Below are 22305 nucleotides of genomic sequence, written 5' to 3'. Positions count from 1 at the left end.
TTAAACTAGCATGTAAACAAATACAAATAGCACACAAACAGAAGGAAAGAAAGGGAAATTTACCTCTTGAAACTTAAAAACAAAATGAACCCATGCTCGAACTGGACTCGACCCTTTTTGAGGTCGAATGGACTTTAATCGGAGTGTTCTTGACTGAGGACACTTCGATTAAGGTCTATTAGACCCCAACCTGCTATTGATTTGGACGAACCCCCATGGATTCGATTTTTTAGGGTTCTTGAGCTTAGATCCGTAGTTCGAAGAGTTCTACCTAGATTCGAACGAAACTAAAGTTGATTAGGGTATGAGGGATGTCAGGGGAGTGACTGGGGTGATTTTGGGACTCATCAGGTGACTTAGGGTTTTGGCTCGAATCTTTGATTGAAGATTCGAGCACCCTGGAGGTGATTCGAAGTTAAGTGGCCAGGGTTTTGTGTTCAGGGTGGCGTGTATGTCCAGTGGTGTAGCTATGGTAGTCACTGGCGTCCTTGCCGCCAGGTTTACGTTGAAAGGGAACCAGGGCGGCTGCTAGGGTTTCGAGGGGTTTGGGATCTTTTCTGAGAGAGACGAAGGAACATGGTGGGGTGCTTGGATAGGGGGCGGGGTAAAAGGGCTAGGTTTATATATGAATTAGGGGTTTAGATTCTGGCTGTTGGATCAGGTGAGATTGATGGCCAGGATCTATTCACAGGAGGGGGACGACGTCGTTTGGGTGTAGTGGTGGGTGAGACCGGGTATGGGAATGGATCGGGTCAGGTTAACGGGTCTAGGGGAGGGCCTGGATCCGTTGGATCAATGGGGTTGGACGGCTCAGATCAGACTGCCTGAAACGGCGTCGTTGAGGTTTAATGAGTGGCCTGATCGGGACCGTTCATTTGAATCAGATCAACGGCTCAAACGGGGACGCTGATACGGCGTCGTTTGGGACCGTGCCTGGGCAGCCTGGATTTGGACTGGGTTGGGGTAATTGATTTGGGCCTGACTTCCATTTATATTTCGGCCCTATCTGAGTTCTTTTCATTTTTTCACAACTCTTTTCTTTTTCTTTAATTATCAAAATTAAACAAAACTCCTAAATGAATTGTAAAAATCAAAAAATAAAATTACACACATATTATTAAAAACCTATAATAATTAACACACAAATTAACATTAAACACTCAATGTCCAGAAATACACATGCATATATTTTTTGATTTTCTTTTAACCGATTTATGGTTAATTAATTTCTAAATGTACCATTAATTCCTAAATGCATGCAACATGTGTTTTTGTATTTTTGTTTACGGACAGAACAAATATCAAAATATCACGCATATTCTCAAAATTGTACACCAAGGAAAATCATTTTATTTTGAATTTTTTGGGTGTAATTCTCATATAGAGCAAAAATCACGTGCTTACACAAACAAATACAATCAAACAAAGGAATCATATATAGTATCTCTTGACTGCATCGGAATTGATAGCCATTTCTACACATTTCCCTTCCACATCTGTCAAATATAGTGCTCCATTGGACAACACCCTAGTTTCGACAAATGGCCCCTGCCAGTTTGGGGCAAACTTTCCTTTTGCTTCAGCCTGATGAGGCAAGATACGTCTCAACACTAACTGACCCACTTCGAACTTCCGTGGACGTACCTTCTTGTTATATGCTCTCGCCATTCTCTGTTGGTACAATTGGCCGTGACATACTACTGCCAATATCTTTTCATCAATCAGACTTAATTGCTCCAAGCGGGTTTTGACCCATTCAACATCATCAATTTCTACCTCAGCGACAATCTGAAGGGATGGGATTTCAATTTCTGCGGGTATTACTGCCTCCGTGCCATACACCAACAAATAAGGAGTGGCCCCTACTGAAGTGCGAACAGTAGTGCGATAACCCAACAACGCAAAAGGTAACTTCTCATGCCATTGTCTGGACCCTTCCACCATTTTCCGCAGTATCTTCTTTATGTTCTTATTGGCTGCCCCAACTGCTCCATTCGCTTTAGGGCGATATGGGGTGGAATTGCGATGTATAATATTATACTGCTGACAGGTCTCCGTTATCAGATGACTGTTAAGATTATCACCATTGTCTGTGATGATTACCTTCAGAATCCCAAACTGACAGATGATATTTGAATTCACAAAATCGACCACTGCTTTCTTGGTCATAGATTTAAAAGTTTTTGCTTCAACCCACTTGGTGAAATAATCAATGGCTACCAGAATAAACCTATGCTCGTTTGATGCTGCTGGCTCGATTGGCCTAATAACATCCATGCCCCAAGCAACAAAGGGCCATGGTGCCGACATGGTATGCAATTCAGATGGTGGGGAATGAACCAAATCTCCTGCACCTGGCACTGATGACACTTGCGCACAAAACTGATGCAATCTCGCTCCATAGCGAGCTAGTAATAACCTACTCGGAGAATCTTCTTTGCCAGAACGTACCCACTCATATGTAGTCCACAAACTCCGGAGTGTACCTCAGTCATGATAACTGTGGCCTGTTTGGCATCTATGCATCTTAGCAATCCAAGATCTGGAGTTCTTTTGTATAACACCCCTCCACTGAAGAAAAATCTGCTTGCCAATCGTCGAATTGTTCTTTTTTGATCACCTGTGGCCTGTACCGGATATATCCCCATCCGGAGGTATTCTTTGATATTGTGGAACCATGGCTCCCTATCAAGTTCTTCTTCTACCATATTACAGTAAGCATGCTGATCACGGACCTGATTCTGCAAAGTGTCCACATAAGCCTTATCCGGATGATGTAACATTGACGCCAGAGTAGCCAAAGCATCGACGATTTCATTATGGATCCTTGGGATATGCCTGAATTCTATTGACTGAAACTGTTGACAAAGATCATGCAAACATTATCTGTATGGTATGAGTTTCAAATCCCGTGTTTCCCATTCTCCCTGAATTTGGTGCACCAGGAGGTCCGAGTCACCTAAGACCAAGACTTCATGGACACCCATATCCACATCTAACCTCAAACCCAGAATGCATGCCTCGTACTCAGCCATGTTGTTGGTGCAGTAAAAACGAAGCTGAGCCGTAACAGGGTAGTGCTGCCCTGTTTCAGAAATAAGCACTGCTCCTATCCCCACGCCTTTCATGTTTGCAGCCCCATCAAAGAAAAGTTTCCATCCCGGCTTCTCAACTTGCTCCAACTCATCAATGTACATCACCTCTTCATCGGGGAAATAAGTTTTCAAAGGTTCATAATCTTCGTCAACCGGGTTCTCGGCCAAATGGTCCGCCAAGGCCTGTGATTTCATTGCGGTTTGAGTCACGTAGATAGTGTCAAACTCTGTGAGCAGGATCTGCCACTTTACAAGCCTCCCTGTGGGAATAGGCTTCTCAAAGATATTCTTCAATGGATCCACATATGAGGTAAGTAGTATAAGAGGACAAATAATGTTTCAACTTCTGGGCTACCCAAGTTAGGGCGCAACATGTCCTCTCAAGATGAGTATACTTAACCTCGCACGACGTGAATTTCTTGCTGAGGTAATAAATGGCCTGCTCCTTCCTGCCAGTGATATCATGTTGACCCAATACACAGCCGAATGAATTGTCCAAAACCGTCAAATATAGAATCAAAGGTCGCCCTGGTTCTGGCAGGACCAACACGGGTGGATTTGACAAATACCCCTTTATCTTATCAAACGCCTCCTGACATTCATTGTCTATTTAACCGCAATGTCTTTCTTTAACAGTTTGAAGATAGGCTCGTAAGTTGTCGTGAGCTGAGCGATGAACCTGCTGATATAATTCAATCTCCCCAACAAACTCATCACCTCGGTCTTGTTCCTCGGAGGTGGCAATTCTTGGATGGCCTTGACTTTCGATGGATCCAGTTCAATGCCCTGGCGGCTGACTACGAACCCCAACAACTTTCCAGACGGCACCCCAAAAGTACACTTTGCAGGATTAAGCTTGAGATTGTACCTGCGAAGCCTTCGGAAAAACTTCTTCAGATCCCTAACATGGTCAGACTACTTTCTAGACTTCACGATCACATCATCTACGTAGACCTTGATTTCCTGGTGTATCATATCATGGAATATTGTTGTCATTGCCCTCATGTAGGTTGCCTCAGCATTCTTCAAACCAAATGGCATGACACGATAGCAGTACGTTCCCCACGGCGTGATGAATGCCGTCTTTTCTGCATCTTCCTCGTCCATTAAGATCTGATGATAACCCGCATAACAATCCACAAAAGAACCAATCTCATGTTTGGCACAATTATCGATCAAGATATGGATGTTCGGCAATGGAAAATTGTCTTTTGGACTCGCCTTATTGAGATCCCGATAGTCAACACACACCCTGGTCTTGCCATCCTTCTTCGGTACAGGCACAACATTGGCTAACCAGGTGGGATACCAGGTGACCCGAATGACTTTGGCATCGAACTGCTTGGTGACCTATTCTTTGATCTTTACACTCAATCCATTTTGAACTTTCTCAGCTTCTGTTTGACAGGAGGGAATGCCGGGTCAGTGGGCAGCTTGTGAACCACTAAGTCAATGCTCAGACCTGACATGTCGTCATAGGACCATGCAAAAACATCTTTGTATTCGAGCAGTGCTTTAATTATCTCCTCCCTGAGTTGAGGTTCCAGATGTACACTTATTTTAGTTTCACGGACATTATCTTGGTCTCCTAGATTAACTGCTTCTGTATCGTTCAAATTAGGTTTGGGCTTTTCCTCAAAATGACTTAGTTCCTTACTAATTTCTTCATAGGCCTCATCATCATCAAATTCCAACTCATCATCACACTCAATTTCTTGTATTATTATTTCAGAGTTATATTGGCTTTTAAAACTGGGCCGAAGATTCCTCATGCATGTCATGTCATTGATATCAGCATAAAAAGAACTGTACAAAAGAAGAAAACAAAAAATAAAATTAGAAGAAATGAAGGCAAAAGAACAATTGCATTTCATTGAATTTAAAGATAACAGGGTTTTAACACATCCAACTGGACGGAACATAATATCTGAATTATAGACCCTGGAATAATCCAGACAACAAAAGAAAATCAAAACCCACTACCAAGACTCCCTCCGGATAGGAAGAGGAGTAGCTTCCTAGTTGTTGACTTTTGCACGTGGTCCCACGAATTGAACATCTGCCCTGCTGGACCCTTCCCCTGCCTGAACCATGTTAACCTCGGCGAATAACCTTTCGAACCCCTTCTCCAAGTCTCCATCGGCACCAATCAGTGGTCTAGGAACCTTTGACAACAGTTGCTTTCTGATACCCGGCCTGACGAATGATCTAGACAGACGCGGGATTGGCTTTGGCAATGCACATGCTTTCTGTTTCATTTTTCTAGCTCTTCTCATGTCTGCAATGGTAGGCTTGAACCCCAAACCAAAAGTATCCAGATTCTTTGGAAGAGAAACTGGCTGCACAATACCTTGCAGAGATGCACCCAAACCCTTGCCCGGTACAAAACCATTTTTCAACATTTCAACAGCTACCATAACTGATGCCGCATCCATCTTTGGAGTTGGAACGCACTTTCCTTCCGGAATTTTCTCTACCGATACTGTGTCGAAAACCTGATAAACCCATGGTCCCTTGTTATCGTCAACCTCTATGAACGAAACAATGGAACCGTTGGGCACACACAAATTATCTTCGCCGTGTACAATAATTTCCTGTCTATCCCATTCAAACTTGACCATTTGATGCAGAGTAGACGGGACTGCTTTGGCCGCATGGATCCAGGTCATCCCAACAATAGATTGTACGAAACATCCACATCAAGCACCTGGAATTCCATAGTTAATTCAACCGGCCCTATTGTGAGCTCAAGCACTATGTCCCCGACTGAATCCTTCCCTCCACCGTCGAATCCCCGAACGCAAATACTGTTCCTGTGAATTCTTTCATCCTCCACTTTCAGCTTGGTCAATGTGGAGAGAGGGCAAATGTTTGCGCTAGACCCATTGTCAACCAGTACCCGAGTAACCACGGAATCTTCGCATTTCACCGTCAGATAAAGGGCACTATTGTGCTCGGTACCCTCCACGGGCAACTCATCATCAGAAAAAGTGACTCTGTTTACCTCAAATATCTTGTTAGCTATCTTTTCCAAGTGGTTTACTAAGATTTTGTCAGGAACGTGGGCTTCGTTCAAGATCTTCATCAAAGCGCGACGGTGCTCGTCTGAATGAATCAATAATGACAAGAGCGAGATCTGAGCTGGTGTCTTCCTTAACTGTTCCACAATGGAATAGTCTTGCACTTTCATCTTTCTCAGAAATTCTTCTGCTTCTTCCTCAGTCACCGCTTTCTTCACCAACACTGGATTATCTTTTGAGGTCTTAGCTTTTCTCAGCTCTTCGGGGGCAAAGCATCTCCCCGATCGAGTCAAACCATGAGTCTCACACACTTTTTCTTTAACCTCTTTTCCTTTGTAAGTCACGGTCACTCGTTCATAATTCCACGGGACTACCTTGCTGTCAACTATCAGTAATTGAGTTACCGATTTGATAACGACAGGATCTGTGGGGGCGCCCTTCACAATTACCACAGGCTTGTTTGTCACTCCTGGCACAACCACTTTTGCTCTTTCATGTTTTCCTGCGATGTCACAGGAGGACCCCTTCTGACCTCCACAGATGGTTCATTATTTGCCCTGTTCAACTTGATCATAGACTTCTCACTTGTTGACTTTTCAAATGGTCTGGCTTTACTAGCCCGAATCATCATGACGGTTTGCGAAGGCTTCTTAGGCTCCCCTCCCTTATGTACTATCTCAATCACATTTGTCTCATGATGGGCTGGCAAGGGATTCTGATTGATATTGGGCGCCTCCGGAGCTTGGACCTCAATCCGATTGGTGTCAATGAGTTCTTGAATGGCTGTTTTCAATTTCCAGCATTTCTCTGTGTCATGTCCCGGGGCCCCTGAACAATACTCACAACTCAACGAACGGTCAAGATTTCTGGGAGGAGGATTCGGCAATTTAGCCTCGATCGGATTCAACATACCCAACCGTCTCAGTCTGTGGAATAGACTAGCATATGATTCTCCCAATGGAGTGAAAGTCTTTTGCTTCTGCAACCTCTCATTCTTAAAGGCTTGGTTGGGTCGAAAACCCATTCCAGGAGGATTTCTGTGGGCTTTTGGGGGTGGGTAGTTATTTTGTGGAGCTTGGTATGGGTTTTGTAGAGCTGGCGCATGCCATTGTGAGTGAGCGGGCGACTGAGTATAGGTTTGTCCGTGATGGACAGAAAAATGGGGATCTGGCGGTGGGAAATAGTGTTGTGGTGGGTTATATGGAGTGTGGGGGTAAGTTTGGAGATAGGGTCGCGGCTGGTTGTAGTAACGGGGAAGGTTCCTAGATCTAACCCAAGCTCCCGACTCAATTGTCGCAACGTCCTCCTTTTTCTTCTTCCCGAGCACACCCCCAGTACCGTTTTGAATGGCCTGAGTGGTCGCCTTGATTGCTGAATAACTCATGATCTTGTTGGACTTGAGTCCCTCTTCAACCATGCCTCCCATTTTCACGACTTCATTAAAGGACTTACCTACTGCTAACACCAAGTGACCGAAATAAGTGGGTTCCAAGGCCTGCAAGAAATAATCAACCATCTCGCTTTCTTTCATCGGAGGGTCAACCCTCGCTGTTTGCTCTCTCCGATGGAATTCATATTCCCTGAAGCTCTCACCGGGCTTCTTCTCAAGCTTTGTCAACGACAGACGGTCTGGGATAATTTCGAGGTTGTACTGAAAATGGCAGGCGAAGGCCTGGGCCAAATCGTCCCATGTGTACCACCTGTTGTGATCTTGTCTGGTGTACCATTCTAAGGTCGATCCACTTAAACTTTGTCTGAAATATGCCATCAGCAATTCATCCCTTCCACCTGCTCCTCTCATTTTGCTACAAAATCCTCTCAAGTATGCTACTGGGTCACCATGCCCATCGTACAGATCAAACTTGGGCATTTTGAACCCTGCTAGCAACTGAACATCTGGGAACAGACATAAATCCTTATAGGCCACACTCACTTGACCTCCCAGCCCCCTCATATCTAGGAACGATTGCTCTAAGCTTTTGACTTTCTGATCATCTCTTCATGCTCGGGATTTTTGGGCGGTTTCACAGTTTCTGCCAGGAGATCAAGATGAGGGGTGTAAGGGTATGGTTTTGGAACTTTGAAGGTGGGTTTAGGGGGATAGTACCGGTTGCCGTGAGTTTGGAACAGGGGTTCACTGGAAGATCGGTGTAATGTAGCAGGTGGAGGTGCCACAAAAACAGGTGTAATTGGTAGAGGAGGGTATGAGACTTGTTTGGGTGGTGGAGCTTGAGAAGTATGGGAAGTGGCACCATGGCATTGTTGGTAGAGGGGAAAGGCTGGAGATGAGTTCATAGTGGGAGGCTCCGGGGGTTGGGCTGATGGTGGGATATAAGCAGGGTTAGCGGGATAAACCGGTGGTGGATGCCCTTTCGCCCAGGCTTGGTACATTTCAGCCATCTGTTGCTTCAGCTTATACATTTCTTCCCTCATCGCATTAACGTCCATTTCTTCCACCTCTTTTGATGGGTCGACAATACTTGTTTCTCATTCCTGGTTGGCCATATTCAGCCTGTCTTTCGATCGGGTGTTGTAGGAGTGAGTTGCCAGAATGCCAGTCAACTAACCACCTGCCTAAGCTGAATACATCAAACAACAACCTTGTTAGCGATTAGGCTTTAACAGATTGGTAACCGCACATTGGGGATGAATGCACCTAAACAGTTAACCGTCTCTATTATGTATTTGATCGGTTGCATGCGTCATTCCGGCCTTTTATTACTTTCGATTGCAAACCTCCCCCTTTTCTTTCTTTTGCTTTTCCTTCCTTTCGTTCTCTCTTTGTTTTTATTCTCTCTTGTTTTTTATTTTCTCTCTTTTCTTTCTTGTTTTTTCGCTCTTTCTTTCTCTCTTTTATTTGGTTACGGTCGAATCCTATGGAGATTGCCTATGTATCATGACCCCGCATGAATCAGACCAAGCGTAGTTCTTGGGGATAAGTGTGAAATAAAGTAAAAACATTTTGGGATTTTCAGTTTTCATATATATATATATATATAAAATGCTATATATATATAAAAATGCTATTACAAAGACTGAAACTAACAGACTCGAAAGAAACTAACAGACTCTGATGAAAGAACGAGATACAGACTCAAAAACAAACAGCCCACATACTCTGATAACAGAAATACCGACTCCAAAACAACTAGCAGACTTTAACGGAAAGGAAACACAGACTCAAGAAATCACGAATACATCAATGCCTTGATTGTCCCCGGGACCCGCGGGGTGTCATTCGGCCTTGCTGCGGGCCGACTCACTAGATCCCCCTGAAGGTGGTAGAGATCTTCCATTACCCGACGAACAAAAATCATCACAGTAGCGAAAAACATAGATCTCGTCATATCCTCACAGCTACTGCACTTCATTGCGATATAGTTGGCGACCCTTTTGACTCGCTCTCTTATGACGCCCTTCTCTTGCAACAAACACCCAATTTGTTCGGTTCTGGATTCCAAAGTTCGTTCGGCTACCTGGTTCTGCTCTTTGAGTTGTTGCAAGTCTCTTTCTAGCCGGGCCATTAAGGCGTAACAATGTTCTCTTTCAGCCTTAAAATTTTTGGCTTGCTTAGCCATTTCACCCTCGAGGTTGCCAATTACCTTTTCCCAACCTGTGACCTCTTTTTCATATTTTCCTTCATTTGTTGAACAAAAGCTGCCCGCCCTTCGGCGCTTTTAGCCAATCTCGCCCGTGCTTTTGCTAGTTCAGACTCAGCTTACTGTAGGTCATCTTCATAGTCATGTACCTTTTGAGTAAGGTTATAAATGAGCCTTTCATCTTTCCTGCTTCGGCCTGGGTTCTCGGCTTCAATTTTCGACTGTCGAACCTGAGCTCTGAGGGCTTCATTTTCTCGCACCAATCTTCTCCTTTCACCTTCGGCCTCTTGTGCCTGCAAATCATTGTTGAAGGTGACATTTCTCAATTCTTCTCGTAGACCATGGATGATGGCCTTATATCCCTTTTCCTTCTCCCCCCAAGCTAACCTTTCTTGAATTTTATCATCAAAGGCTTGAATATGAGGCCTTTTGGTGGGCCTTTCGGGCTCTAGCTTGTCGTTTACATAAGACATTTTCTCAAACCAAGCAGCATAATTCGGATCTACTTCCCCCTTGGCAATGTCTGGTACCTGGGTGCCATTTTTAGATACCGACAGCTATTCCAATCCTGCTGAACTACAGCCTCAGGCAATGCAGCTTCTGGATGTAACTCTATGGCTTGGGTGCTTAGATCTTCATCTTCAGGCACAATCTGATACCTTCCCAATTGCCTCAAGACCCTCTGCGGTGCATATGGCTGAATACTCCTTATGCCCATTATCCTCAGGTATCCTTTGGTAGCAGTCATATAGATGGCCTCTGTCTTCGGAAGCCATCCTATAGTCCACTCGACCTGTCCTGCGTTAAGAACTTTCAACTGAGAAACCCATGCTTCAAATCCTTCTGGTGTGTTGTAATCTTTTATCCTTTCCTCATAACTAATGATGAAGTTATTTGGGCTCGAACCATAACTCATGAATCTGGGGTGATGGAGAAGGTGCTCGATCATCCATATTTGTAGAATGATGCTGCAACCTTCAAAAAATTAAGCCCCTGCTTTGCATAAAGTCAATGCTCGATAGATATCTGCCAGCACCAATGGGGCAAGTGTATGATCTTCCTTGGTAGTAAGGATTTGTGCAATTCTAGCCATACGAATATCCACCGTCCCTTTCTCATTTGAAAAAACCATGATCCCCAAGAATGCCACAATAAATGCGAACCGACGATGAATTTGCCAAAGGCCCTTGTCTTGTTTGTTGCTCAGACCTTTTTCATGCGTTTCAAAACCAACAGAGTGCCCGAACCTGAAGTATAAGAAATGGAAAGCACAACAGCCGTTGCTCACACGTTCCTTATTCATTTGTTTACTAATATTCAGGAGGTCAAAGAACTTGTGCACCGATAGAGCCCTTGGGAATATAAGTTGTTGCTTCCTCAAATCCCGTCCGAATTCAATGTACCCGACTATCTCCTCCAAAGTAGGAGTGATCTCAAAATCCGAGAAACGAAAGACATTGTGGACAGGATCCCAGAAAGTTACCAAAGCTTTGATCAGGTCTTCCCGCGGTTTGATTTCAAAGATGTCTATAAGAGCACCCAAGTGCTTTTTCACCCATTTCTGACCATCTTCGTCTATATCATTCCACCACATATGCAAGTGTAGCCGAGCTTGTTCCCTGGCCACTTCTGGCGGTTCCTGGATGATATTCATTTGTTCCTGTGGAAGATTAAGATTAGGATTGACTCGAGTTGACCCTTCTGTAAACAGTTTTGAGGAAAAAGAAAAATGAAAGAGAAAAGAAAGAAGAAAATTACCATAATTTCTTCCCCTATATGCCAACTTTAGCCAAATCGTTATTTTTGCAAATGCGGCCCCTTCCCAATTTCGTGCGAATTTTGAGGCTGGGGGGAATTATTTTATGACCCCTCGCAGACTTGTCCATTCTTTTATGAAAATAGCCTTTCGACAACTGAGAAATACTCTAAGGCCATCTTGACAAGAATGGTTTAAGACATTGCCGAAGCTGGATCGGCTTATTTTGACCAAAAATCAAGATTGCGTTCACTTGACCACCGACTCTCTTTTCTTGTTTTTCTTTTCTTCTTTTTTTTTTTTCAAAAATAAGGCCGAACCTTATGTAGGTTGCCTACGTATCTCACATCTGGTGAGAATCAGACCTGCGTAGTTCGGTCAGTTTTGACACATTTGAAAGAACACAGTGTTGGACTATTTTGAAATAACTCTTTTCGAAAAATTTTGGGCAGAGTTTCAGGCCGCTTTTCAAATACCGGGATGCTTAGAACCGGGTTTTATTTCCTTCCCTATATCACTCTTGGTTTTCCTCTTTTTTTTTTGCTTTATTTTCCCTAGCCGGTCAACATGCAAGCCAAAATAAATGTTCACATAACACGTAGAATGCATCAGGATGGTCTGTTATTTCGGGCATACCTGTCATAGATGGACCCAACCCCTGTGTTGAGTCCCCTAAGTCAAATGCACATGATGCAAAAAAACGTTCCTACTAGGGATCCGACATGAGACTGTGTTTTTCTAGGTTTAAATCCTGGGGTTTTGGTCTAGGCTTAGGGTACCCGAGCGGACAACTGGGGCCAAGGAGGAGGCGACGTACCGGGAGCACTGAAGTCTACCCGGCCTTGTCGCTTGCCCAGCCTCGTTCTATTTAGTATAATTCTTACAGAAAAAGCGGGCTACACGAACGTATGCACCATTTCTAGAAGACTCAGATGGGTGGCGTAAGAAGATAGTTATATATAATTCAAATAATATTAACGCGGTAAACAGATAGCATTTAGCACAAAAGATTCACAAAATACAGTAATATTAACAATAAATTAAGCCTAGTAAAAATCATTAACAAGCTCGCATTCTTGAACTCTGAATCAGAGATTCTGGGTTCGATCCCCAGCAGAGTCGCCAGAGCTGTCACACCTACTTTTTACCTACACCCCGTAAAGGGGTATAAGTATAAGGGAGTTTTTTCAATTAAAAGACAATCGAAACGGGATTTGTTTAAAGATTCAGAGTCGCCACTTGGGATAATTTAGGGTGTCCCAAGTCACCAGTTTAAAATCCCGAATCGAGGAAAAGATTGACTATGTACTACAGTCTGCGAACACAGAAACCCGGGTAAGGAATTCTATTAACCCAGTAGAATGTGTTAGGCATTCCCGAGTTCCATGGTTCCAGCATGGTCACTTTTGATTATACTTGGCTTGCAAAATTGTTTACTTTCTCAGTACGTGTCATGCGAACGTGTCCCATTTGTTTGGCGCGTCAAAAGTCATGTCACGCGAACGTGTCCACAATTAATAATGCTTATTATTATTAAGAAAGTTTAGCCGAAGTTACGCGGATGTATACGCAATCACGATAGTGTATTAAATGTGCCTAGAGCAAACTACCAACATTTGTCATATTTTTTTTATCTAGGTTGTTAACATGAGGGCCATGAATAATTAAATTGTAGATGGCACGCTTCAAAACTCTTAAAATTGATTAATGGCCTATTAGCGACTGTTTTTATTGTTAAAGGAAATTGTTCGAAGTTGCGCGAACGCATACTCCAATTTTATTTTTTAGAAACCGTAATCATGTCACGCGAACGTGTCCACAATCACGATAGTATTTTAAACGGCCCTAAAGGTTTCTCTATGAACATTTGTTATTTTACATCTACATTATGAAATTAACACAAGAGCCATTTATTACTAAGTGTCTAATTATGGCTTGCCTCAAATCTCCTTTTCAAGACCCTAATTACTTAAACACTAAAGTACTTGACAAATCCCTTCCATTCAACAAGGCTTCATTAAACCATTTTATTAGCCGAAGGGCCTGAATTAAACAGGCCCCAAACTTCTGAGAAACAAGCCTGTCTCAACGTAAGGGAACTCTTTTGGACTTAAGAGACTCTAATAATATTCAGGCCCAAAGGCCCAAATATTTTGGCAACGCTGGCTGCAGGCAAGGATTTCAGGATCGAATCCCTGAAGCCAAAATCCAACAATGACCTTGCTCATACCCTTTTTGACCATTGAGGAGGGGAGAAAACGAGTTGGTGGGCATGGATAAGAACCTTATACAGCAATCAATAATAATCCCTTTTAAACTGAGGCGTAAACTGTACGGAAACATTAATTGGCTACAGTTAAAATCAAGCAAACTATACATACATAGCTTAACACATGAATTATAACAAGAACACAAAGGTATAAACAGCAGAAGCTAATAGGATCTAACATCTAAACAAGATTTCTATTCGAATTCCAGTTTGAACATCCAAATTTGCATACAAATTCAATCCGGTTCCAACTTGTGGCACTTCATTTGTTAGCAAAGGGCATACGGAAATACCTGAGAGCACAAATAAGAGAGAGGTAATAAGATCAGCAAAGAGCATTAGCAAGAGCAAGGGTCAGCAGCAAAACCCAATCAACAGAACCAACCAGCTTCTCTAAAATTAAATTTCAAACCCAGAAATTGAAGTAAACGTCCAGAAACTAATTCAACCCAAACAATGGACCAGGCAGAACTTCAGCCAAGCTGATTCTAGTTCATTTCTAAGGTCAGCTAATCAGAACTTGTTGCACCACCAGGAAAGTTGCAGAAATTAACAGAAGACTCAATGAAACAGTAAAATTCCTGGCCTTTTTTTTTGTATTTTTCTGAGCTTTTCTTCTTTTTAGCCCTTGGGTCTGCCTTGAAAGGCAAGAAAAGCTGCCTTTATAGGCAAGCTATTAGGGCAGGCTTAGTTTTGCACTTTGCTCCCTTTTTAATTTTCATTATAGCTCAGCTACCCTTATAAAAAAATAGAAAATTAGAACCAAGCCCTTTCCCAGCTTCCTAGAAGCTTCCTAGTCTATTATAGCAAGATTCCCTTAGGCCAATTCCCTAGACTACCCTTTAAAGACTCTGAAACTACCCCAGAACCACCCGAGTCAACTGGTCAAGCTGACCCAATTCGATGGGTCTACTGAAAACCTAGCTTAACTCTCATTGGGCCTTTTAATCTTGTGAACCCAATCAATACTAAGAAAAACCCCAAAACCCAAACATTCAAATTGAGATTCTGAAGACTCGGAACGAAGTTAAGCCCAAAAAGACAATGCAAATTCAGACTATCCGCATTGAACACAAGACCCAACTTACAATCACATACATCCTAAATCTAACATGCAGGTACAGAAGATAAAGAAGAATGATAAATAAAAAGAAATAGAATAAAAATCAGAAAATAAGAGAAAGAGTAGAAGAAGGTGAGGATGAGGAAACAAAATACCAAAGGGGAAAGAAGAATACCTAGGGATCTCGGACAAACACAAAATAGCATTTACGCTTCGATATCTCCAATTTCCGGCCCAAACCGAGATTAATCGTATGTTCTTTGTCAAAAACATGCGATTAAAGTCGAACTGAGCCTTAAAATCTTCAACGAAACCTTGATTTGAGACCTGGGGATTCTATGGTTCATCCTCTGATCTAATATTTGAGAATATCGGGCTACATTTGAGGGAAACGGAGTGGGGATTTGGAACGAGGGGGTCAGGGTGGTTCGGTGGTGTGATTTTGGTGGCATTTGGAGGTGGCGCCGCCACCGGAGGCCAGGGATTTGGGGGCGGCTTAGCTAGGGTTTCAGGATGTTTCTGGTGGGGGTGGTGAGCAGAAAGGGTTCTGAGGGGGGGGGGGGGGAAGGTTTCGGACACTTAAATACCCCTGGGGCTTCAGTTCTGAGCCGTTCGAACAAGGGGAGATCAACGGCTCAGATCAACACTTATTGAAACGACGTCGTTTAGTTTGGTGGGAAGCCGGACTGGGTTAGGGTGGTTTGGGCCGGGTATTGGGTAGTTTTCGTTTGGGCTGGGGAAATTTGGATTGGTTTTGGCCCAGATTTAGATTTCCTTTCATTTCTTTCTTTTCCTTTTCAATTTCCAAAATTCTTTTCTTTTCAAAATTAAAATAAACCCTAAATTAACTAATAATAATAAACTAAATTAACTTACCCAATTAGATTAATCACTCATCATGGTATTTATAATAATTAATTAAATCCTAAATTTAAAGAAGAATTATACAATTCAAAATTAAAAAATAAAAATGTAAAATGAATTATTTTTGTGATTTTTTTTTTATAAAACAAACTAATTTGCAAATTAATCTAAAAATATAAAATTAAATCCTAAATGCAGATGCAACATATTTTTTGTATTTTTCATGAATTAAATAAAATAAACGTGCACAGACAAATGCAAATAATTAACAGAAAATGCCACAAAATCCAACAAAATTGCAAACACTGAAAGAAATTATTTTGTTTTGAATTTGTTGGAATAATTCATATAGGGCAAAAATCACGTGCTCACAACTGGTAATGTGGTTGCCAAAGAAATATGATTATAGGCTTAACGGGGTTAACTAAGATACATAACAATTAGGTGGGTACACATATCATTGGCTCACAAAAGAAACGCCTATATCACTTCCAAGACTGAATAAAACTACTATTTCCCTTTGCAAACACACGGGGTAAGTTCTAGATATTAAATGCAATCCACAAACTAACACAAAACCTCACATACACATAGCACATAACTCACTCAGGATCGGACTCATCAAGACACTCTAGTCAAAGCAGTTAAGCAAGTTAAGATCATACAATTTAAGGTACTTATACACGAGTCAAAAACTGAGCCTAAGCGTCACAACTAAAGCACTCACTATTCTTAAAGCATCATAAAGTCAAGAGACATTGCTTTTAATTCAAATTATAGAACAAGATATCCTACTCCTAACAAAAAAACTAACTACACCCCGTTCAAACAAAAACCTTGGAAAAGAACCGCGACACAAAGAAAAATCAAGGGAAAATTATTACTTTACCTAACAAAAGAAAATCTTTTTGTCTTTTTCCTTCGAGTTAAATCCTTCAAGAAACCTGTCGATGATATCCATCGTCGGGAAAAATTTAAAAAATTTATGTTTTTTTTCAATTTTTCTAACTCTTAAAACTAACAGAAAAGAAACGTATATACATACAACATACAAATACCCCCCACCCCACACTTTAAGTTGTGACATGTCCCTATATAACACAATTAAAAAGCATAAGATAAAAGTAACTTCCCTGAATATGTAGTCGGGGTCTGAGTCGAAGTCGGGCTCCATTCTTCGCGCCCGAAATAATGTACACATCCATGCAAACATCTTCTTTTCAACTTTTTTTGGGTACACCCCACACTTTTCTTTCTCACTCACTGCAACCTTATCTTTCGAGCCCTTCACTCTCCACTCAACACTTGCAACTGCTTTTTCCTCTGGTGCCCCCTTTTCTACATCCATCTTAAAAGTCACAGTCTCCTTACCCACTATGAGCATGACTTTTCTCTCTTGTATATCTAATATAACTCTGCCCATCACCAAGAATGGTCTTCCTAGGATGAGGGGGACCTCCTTGTTTTCCTCCATTTTTACCATTATAAAATCCACAAGGAATACGAACTTATTCACTCGAAGTAAGATATCTTCCACTATCCCCTCGGGTATTAGGGTCATTTGGGTGCCAGCTACAAAGATATGGGTACAGACCTTATCCCTCCAATATCCTTCTCCAATTTCTTGTAAATAGATAGAGATATTAAATTAATTGAGGCACTAGAATCATATAAGGATTTATCAAAATTAATGGTTCCTAAAGAGCAAGGTATAGTAAAACTCTCTGGATCTTCACACTTTTGTGGGAGTTCATTTTGCAATATCGCGCTGCAATGCTCTGTGAGCTTGACCACTGTGGTCTCCTCTATTTTCCTCTTTTTTGTCAGGATCTCTTCAAGAATTTAGCATAAGATAACATTTGTGAGAGCACTTCTGTGAATGGTAAGTTTTCATGAACCTGTTTCAGCACATCCAAAAATTTCTCAAACTGCTTGTCCATCTTTTATCTATATAGCTTTTGGGGGAAAGGTAAAGCTAGCATATGCGGGCTCTTCTCAAGTTCCTCCCTTCTCGAAGTTTCTTCCTTCTTCTTTTTCTCAGCTTTCATCTGTCCCTTCTTCTTCTTATCCTCATTACTCTTTGGTTGCTCCCTACTTTCTTTTTCAAGTATCACATCTTTTTGGATCGGCGTGGGAACTTTCAACACTTGCCCACTTCTCAAGGTTACAACATTCACAATTTCTTTAGGATTTCTTTTAGTATCAGTCGGGAGAGTTCCTGGAACCCTCTCAGATAACATCGTTGCAATTTGTCCCACTTGCTTCTCTAAATTTCGAATTGCTGCCCCTTGTACTTCAAATCTCTCATTAGTTTTCATAATGAAAGCCTTCACTAAATCTTCTAGACCAATCTGATTGGGCTGTTAAGGCTAAAACTGCTACCTCGACTAATTTATAAAACCAGGAGCTCCTTGTCTTTGAAATCTAGGGTTGTTTCGTTGCCATGCATTTGTGGTACCCCCAAGCGAACTCCTCGAAAAAACGGGGTGCTTCTGACCCATTGTATTAAAATTATAACTTCCCACAGCATTCATGTTACGCTCCGCAATATTACGTCGATATTACGTCTCGTAGTATTATATTACTATGATGTTACGTCTCGCAGTATTATATTACGATGATGTTACGCCTTGCAGTATTATATTACGATGATGTTACGCCTTACAGTATTACATTACGATGATGTTATGCTTCGCAGTATTAAATTACGACGATGTTGTACCCTGTAGTATTGTACGTTAAATTTGTCATAAGGTAATTGACATCAGTCAAAGAAAAAGATTTTTTTGGAGATTATAAGGATTATGCTATTTCAAACAAGTGATGAATAAATTCGTGAAGATGAGAGGGTAAGCAAATCGAAGGAAATGAATTCCATTGAAATTTGGAATTTTGGGATAATATACGGGCCGAGCTAAAATACCCGGTATTTATGGATTAGTACCATTCAAGGTACCATATTGCCATGATAGTAAGGTATATAAAGTGTATTAAAAATAAGTATCATTTTATGTATTTGAGATAATTCTTAATTAAGTGAATAATTGGTTAATTATTGGACTAGTGGGGGATTAATGAAGTGATTAAGAAATTAAGTGGATGACTTTGGATAAGTCTTGTGACCACTTACGTGGCAAACCCACCTCCATTCCTTGTATGACTCTTAAGTAATTTAAATAGGTGGCAAGACTAAATTGTAGGAATTGGGCAAAGTCTTATAAAGTGAGTCATATATCACTTTGGAAAAAAAGAAACATTATATGTCTTAAAGAAATAAGAATCATATCTCCATTTTTGGATTTACACGAGATTCCAAGGATCTCTAAGACTTATAATTCACAAGAAACGTGAAATTAAATTTTAGAAAAGTGACGGAGTTTGGGCCAATTTTCATACAAAGTTACACTGTGTAATCGTAACGGAATTTTGTAATTCTAAGAGAGCATGGTACAACCTTTCCCAAGAATATCATACGGATTTTTTTGTACTCCAGGTATGTTAAAGCTATCCTTTCTTTCTTTTGGCATGATCTATATGACACAAACAAAACGAGTAAATGCTTAATTTCCATAAATGACTGTATTCATAGAAATGCTAGAGATGCCTATATTCTTGATTCTCCATGTGTCATATTATTCTATCATTTATTCATGGGTCTCAGAAAATATGTAAGTTGATAAAGTTTACTTCATGGTATTATTCAAAGGCAAAATGGTCTTATGACACTCCGAAAGATTTTATTGACGTACTTCTCATGCATTGCATTCATGTATATTGACCCATGATCAGATGGTGTTATATACACGTATATATGTATATTATATGTATATGGGATATGGGAAAAGGTTACGGTGTTATATACGCACCACCACCTGATCAGCTGGTATACGTTGATGATTTACCCATAGTGGCCGAGATGATATGATGGAATGCCCTCAGAGGCCTGATGATATTATGAAACATGTACCTATGCATGACATGACATTCATATGCATATGCATGATAGTATAATTATTTCATGAATTACAAAATTATCCAGACTTACAGGCTGAGTCATTTACTCTATATTTCTTCTATGTCTGTTATGTACTTATTTATGTGCCTTATATACTCGGTACATTATTCGTACTGATGTCTCTTTTTCCTGGAGACGCTGCATTTCATGCCCGCAGGTTCCGATAGACATGTCGAGAGCCCTCCAAGTAGGCTATCAGCTCAGCGAAAGGTGTTGATGCGCTCTATTTGCTTCGGAGTTGCTTGTTTGGTTGGTATGATTTAGATGTGTATTGTTCTCTATGAACATTATGTATTCTTAGAGGCTTGTAGACAGATGTCATATACGTAAAAGATTGTATGGCCTTGTCGGCCTATGTTCAGTATACGAGTGGTTATTTTGATCTTATAGGTCGTATGTCTTATGCATAAGTTAGTACCATATGTTGTATTCTACCTATCTCACGGCTGCCTTCCGGCTCAATTATTTATGATAGTATGACATGAAAAGATACATTATGTTGGTACTCAGTTGAGTAAGGTACCGAGTGCCCGTCTCGGCCCATCGGTTTAGGTCATGACAATTCACTTTCTCAGTTGAGGCTTGACACTCATGAGCAGGGTGTCCTCTTCCACATATATCACAAGTTGCATGAGGCTCACTTTGTATTGTAGCTAAGGTCAAATTTCGTATTTCTTTGGCCATAGCATCAAGTTGTACCCGCACAGATGTATTAGCATCGACTTGATGAACACCTATTGATCTTCTTTTTTCAGCACGCTAAGAGGGCCACTCATTTGCATCTTAAGACAAATCATCAAGAATCATAATTATCTCCCCTGGAGTCTTCTTCATCAATGGGCCTCCAGCTGTATTACTCAATGTTCTATGCGAGGCCAGTGTCAATCCATCCCAAAAGTCCTGGAGTTGCATCCAAAGTTCAATTCCGCTATGTTGACACTTTCGAACTATCTCCTTAAACCTCTCCCATGCTTCAAAATAGTTTTTGTCTCTTTCTGGCAAAAGTTATGGATTTCTCTTCTAAACTTGCCCGTCTTAGATGAGGAGAAATATTTATCAAAGAATTTTATGGTCATCTCATCCCATGTTCTAATCCATCCCATGGGCAAACTTTGAAGCCAATACTTTGTATCTTCTTTGAGTGAAAAGGGGAATGCCCTTAAGTACATTGTGTCTTGTGACACCCTATTGTATTGAAATGTATTCATAATCTCCTCGAAGTCCATCAAATGTGTGTTTGGATCTTTATTCATCTTTCCCCTGAAGACACGACAGTTCTAAATGGTTTGAAGCAAACCTTGCTTCAACTCGAAATTGTTAGCTGCAATTGGAGGTGGTCTAACTCTTGATAAGCATTGATTGTAGACCGGTCTAGCATAATTGCCCAGTGATTTCCTAGACCCGGAAGCTATATTTCCGAACTGGTCTACAGCGAAGGGTTGAGTTTGAGCAATTCTACGAGCCCTCTCTTCTTCGTAGATAATCTGTGCATCTCTAATAGCTGCTTCCATAGCATCTCATACAGATTTTTCTCGTTGTTGGGATGCCTCTCTTGCATCCAAATATGCATTATCATCACCGTTTCCAGCCATAGTTTCTTTGGTTAAGGATTACCCAACCTTTTCTAATGTCTCGGTGAGATTTCTTTCCTTCCCCAATTGTCGCAATTGTTTTTCTATCTCTGGCTCGTATGGTAGCACTTCTTTTGGAGAAGCTCTAGTCATGCACCAATCTTAACCTGTAACCTGACACAATCAACAAACACCAACCATAAACAGGGAAAAGTAAAATAAAATAAAAAGAAAAAGTCCTGAATTAGCACTACAAACGGCAGCCTGAGGGTTTACTAGGGTTCTGGCGACTCCAAAGGCGATTCCTAGGCAATTTCTACTGTGAGAGCTCCGATGGCCTCAATGGCCAGCGACCAGCCTTCCCTATCGGCTGGTTAGTCCTCCCCCACCCTTGCCCTAGCCCCTACTGCCCCAAACACCACTGCCCAACCATTAGATTACTCAAAAATATTAAAACCTAGCACCATTAATGCAACCATGCATGAACGTGTATCATCTGTTGAGCCTATTCCATTGAGATGAGCATCATTTTTGAATAGACAACCATTAGTCAAGTTTACGGAGGCAGAAGTTGAGCGAATGAATGTTATAAAAGGACTTCAATATGCTGTGGTTGGAAAATTTGCGTATGTTCTGCCAGAATTGCAAGAAATTCGTTGCATTGTACCTGCTCAATGTGGAATCAAGGGAGAATGTAGTATTGGATTTCTTAGAGATAGGCACGTGCTCATTTGACTTACTTTATGGCAAGATTTCATTGATTTTATGTCGAAGGGTGCTTATTATGTCAAAGACAAGAATGGATATGAATATCAGTTACGTCCACTCATATATGGTGCCAAGTTTAAAGCTGGTGAAGAGACTCCAACGGCCATGGCATGGATCTCTTTTCCAGGCCTGTTACCTACTTTCTTTATGAAGGAATGGTTATTTTCACTTGCGCGTCAGCTGTTGGAAAACCACTTCACCTTGATATGGCTACAATCAATAAGACTAGACCTAGTTGTGCAAAGGTTAAATTGTTGGTGGATTTGTTGGCTGATCATCCTAAGA

At 41.3% G+C, this 22305-nt stretch overlaps 1 non-coding gene across 1 annotated transcript; it reads left to right on the top strand.

Annotated features, from left to right (window-relative positions):
* Nucleotides 1–20603: 20603 nt before the first annotated feature.
* Nucleotides 20604–20709, top strand: LOC142165546 (small nucleolar RNA R71). The gene has a single exon (XR_012696208.1). It is a non-coding gene; the product is annotated as a small nucleolar RNA R71 (small nucleolar RNA).
* The last annotated feature ends 1596 nt before the right edge of the window (nucleotides 20710–22305 follow it).

This window comes from Nicotiana tabacum, chromosome 10 (genome assembly GCF_000715075.1).
Source record: "Nicotiana tabacum cultivar K326 chromosome 10, ASM71507v2, whole genome shotgun sequence".
NCBI lineage: Eukaryota > Viridiplantae > Streptophyta > Magnoliopsida > Solanales > Solanaceae > Nicotiana > Nicotiana tabacum.
This window is presented reverse-complemented; position numbering and strand designations above follow the sequence as displayed.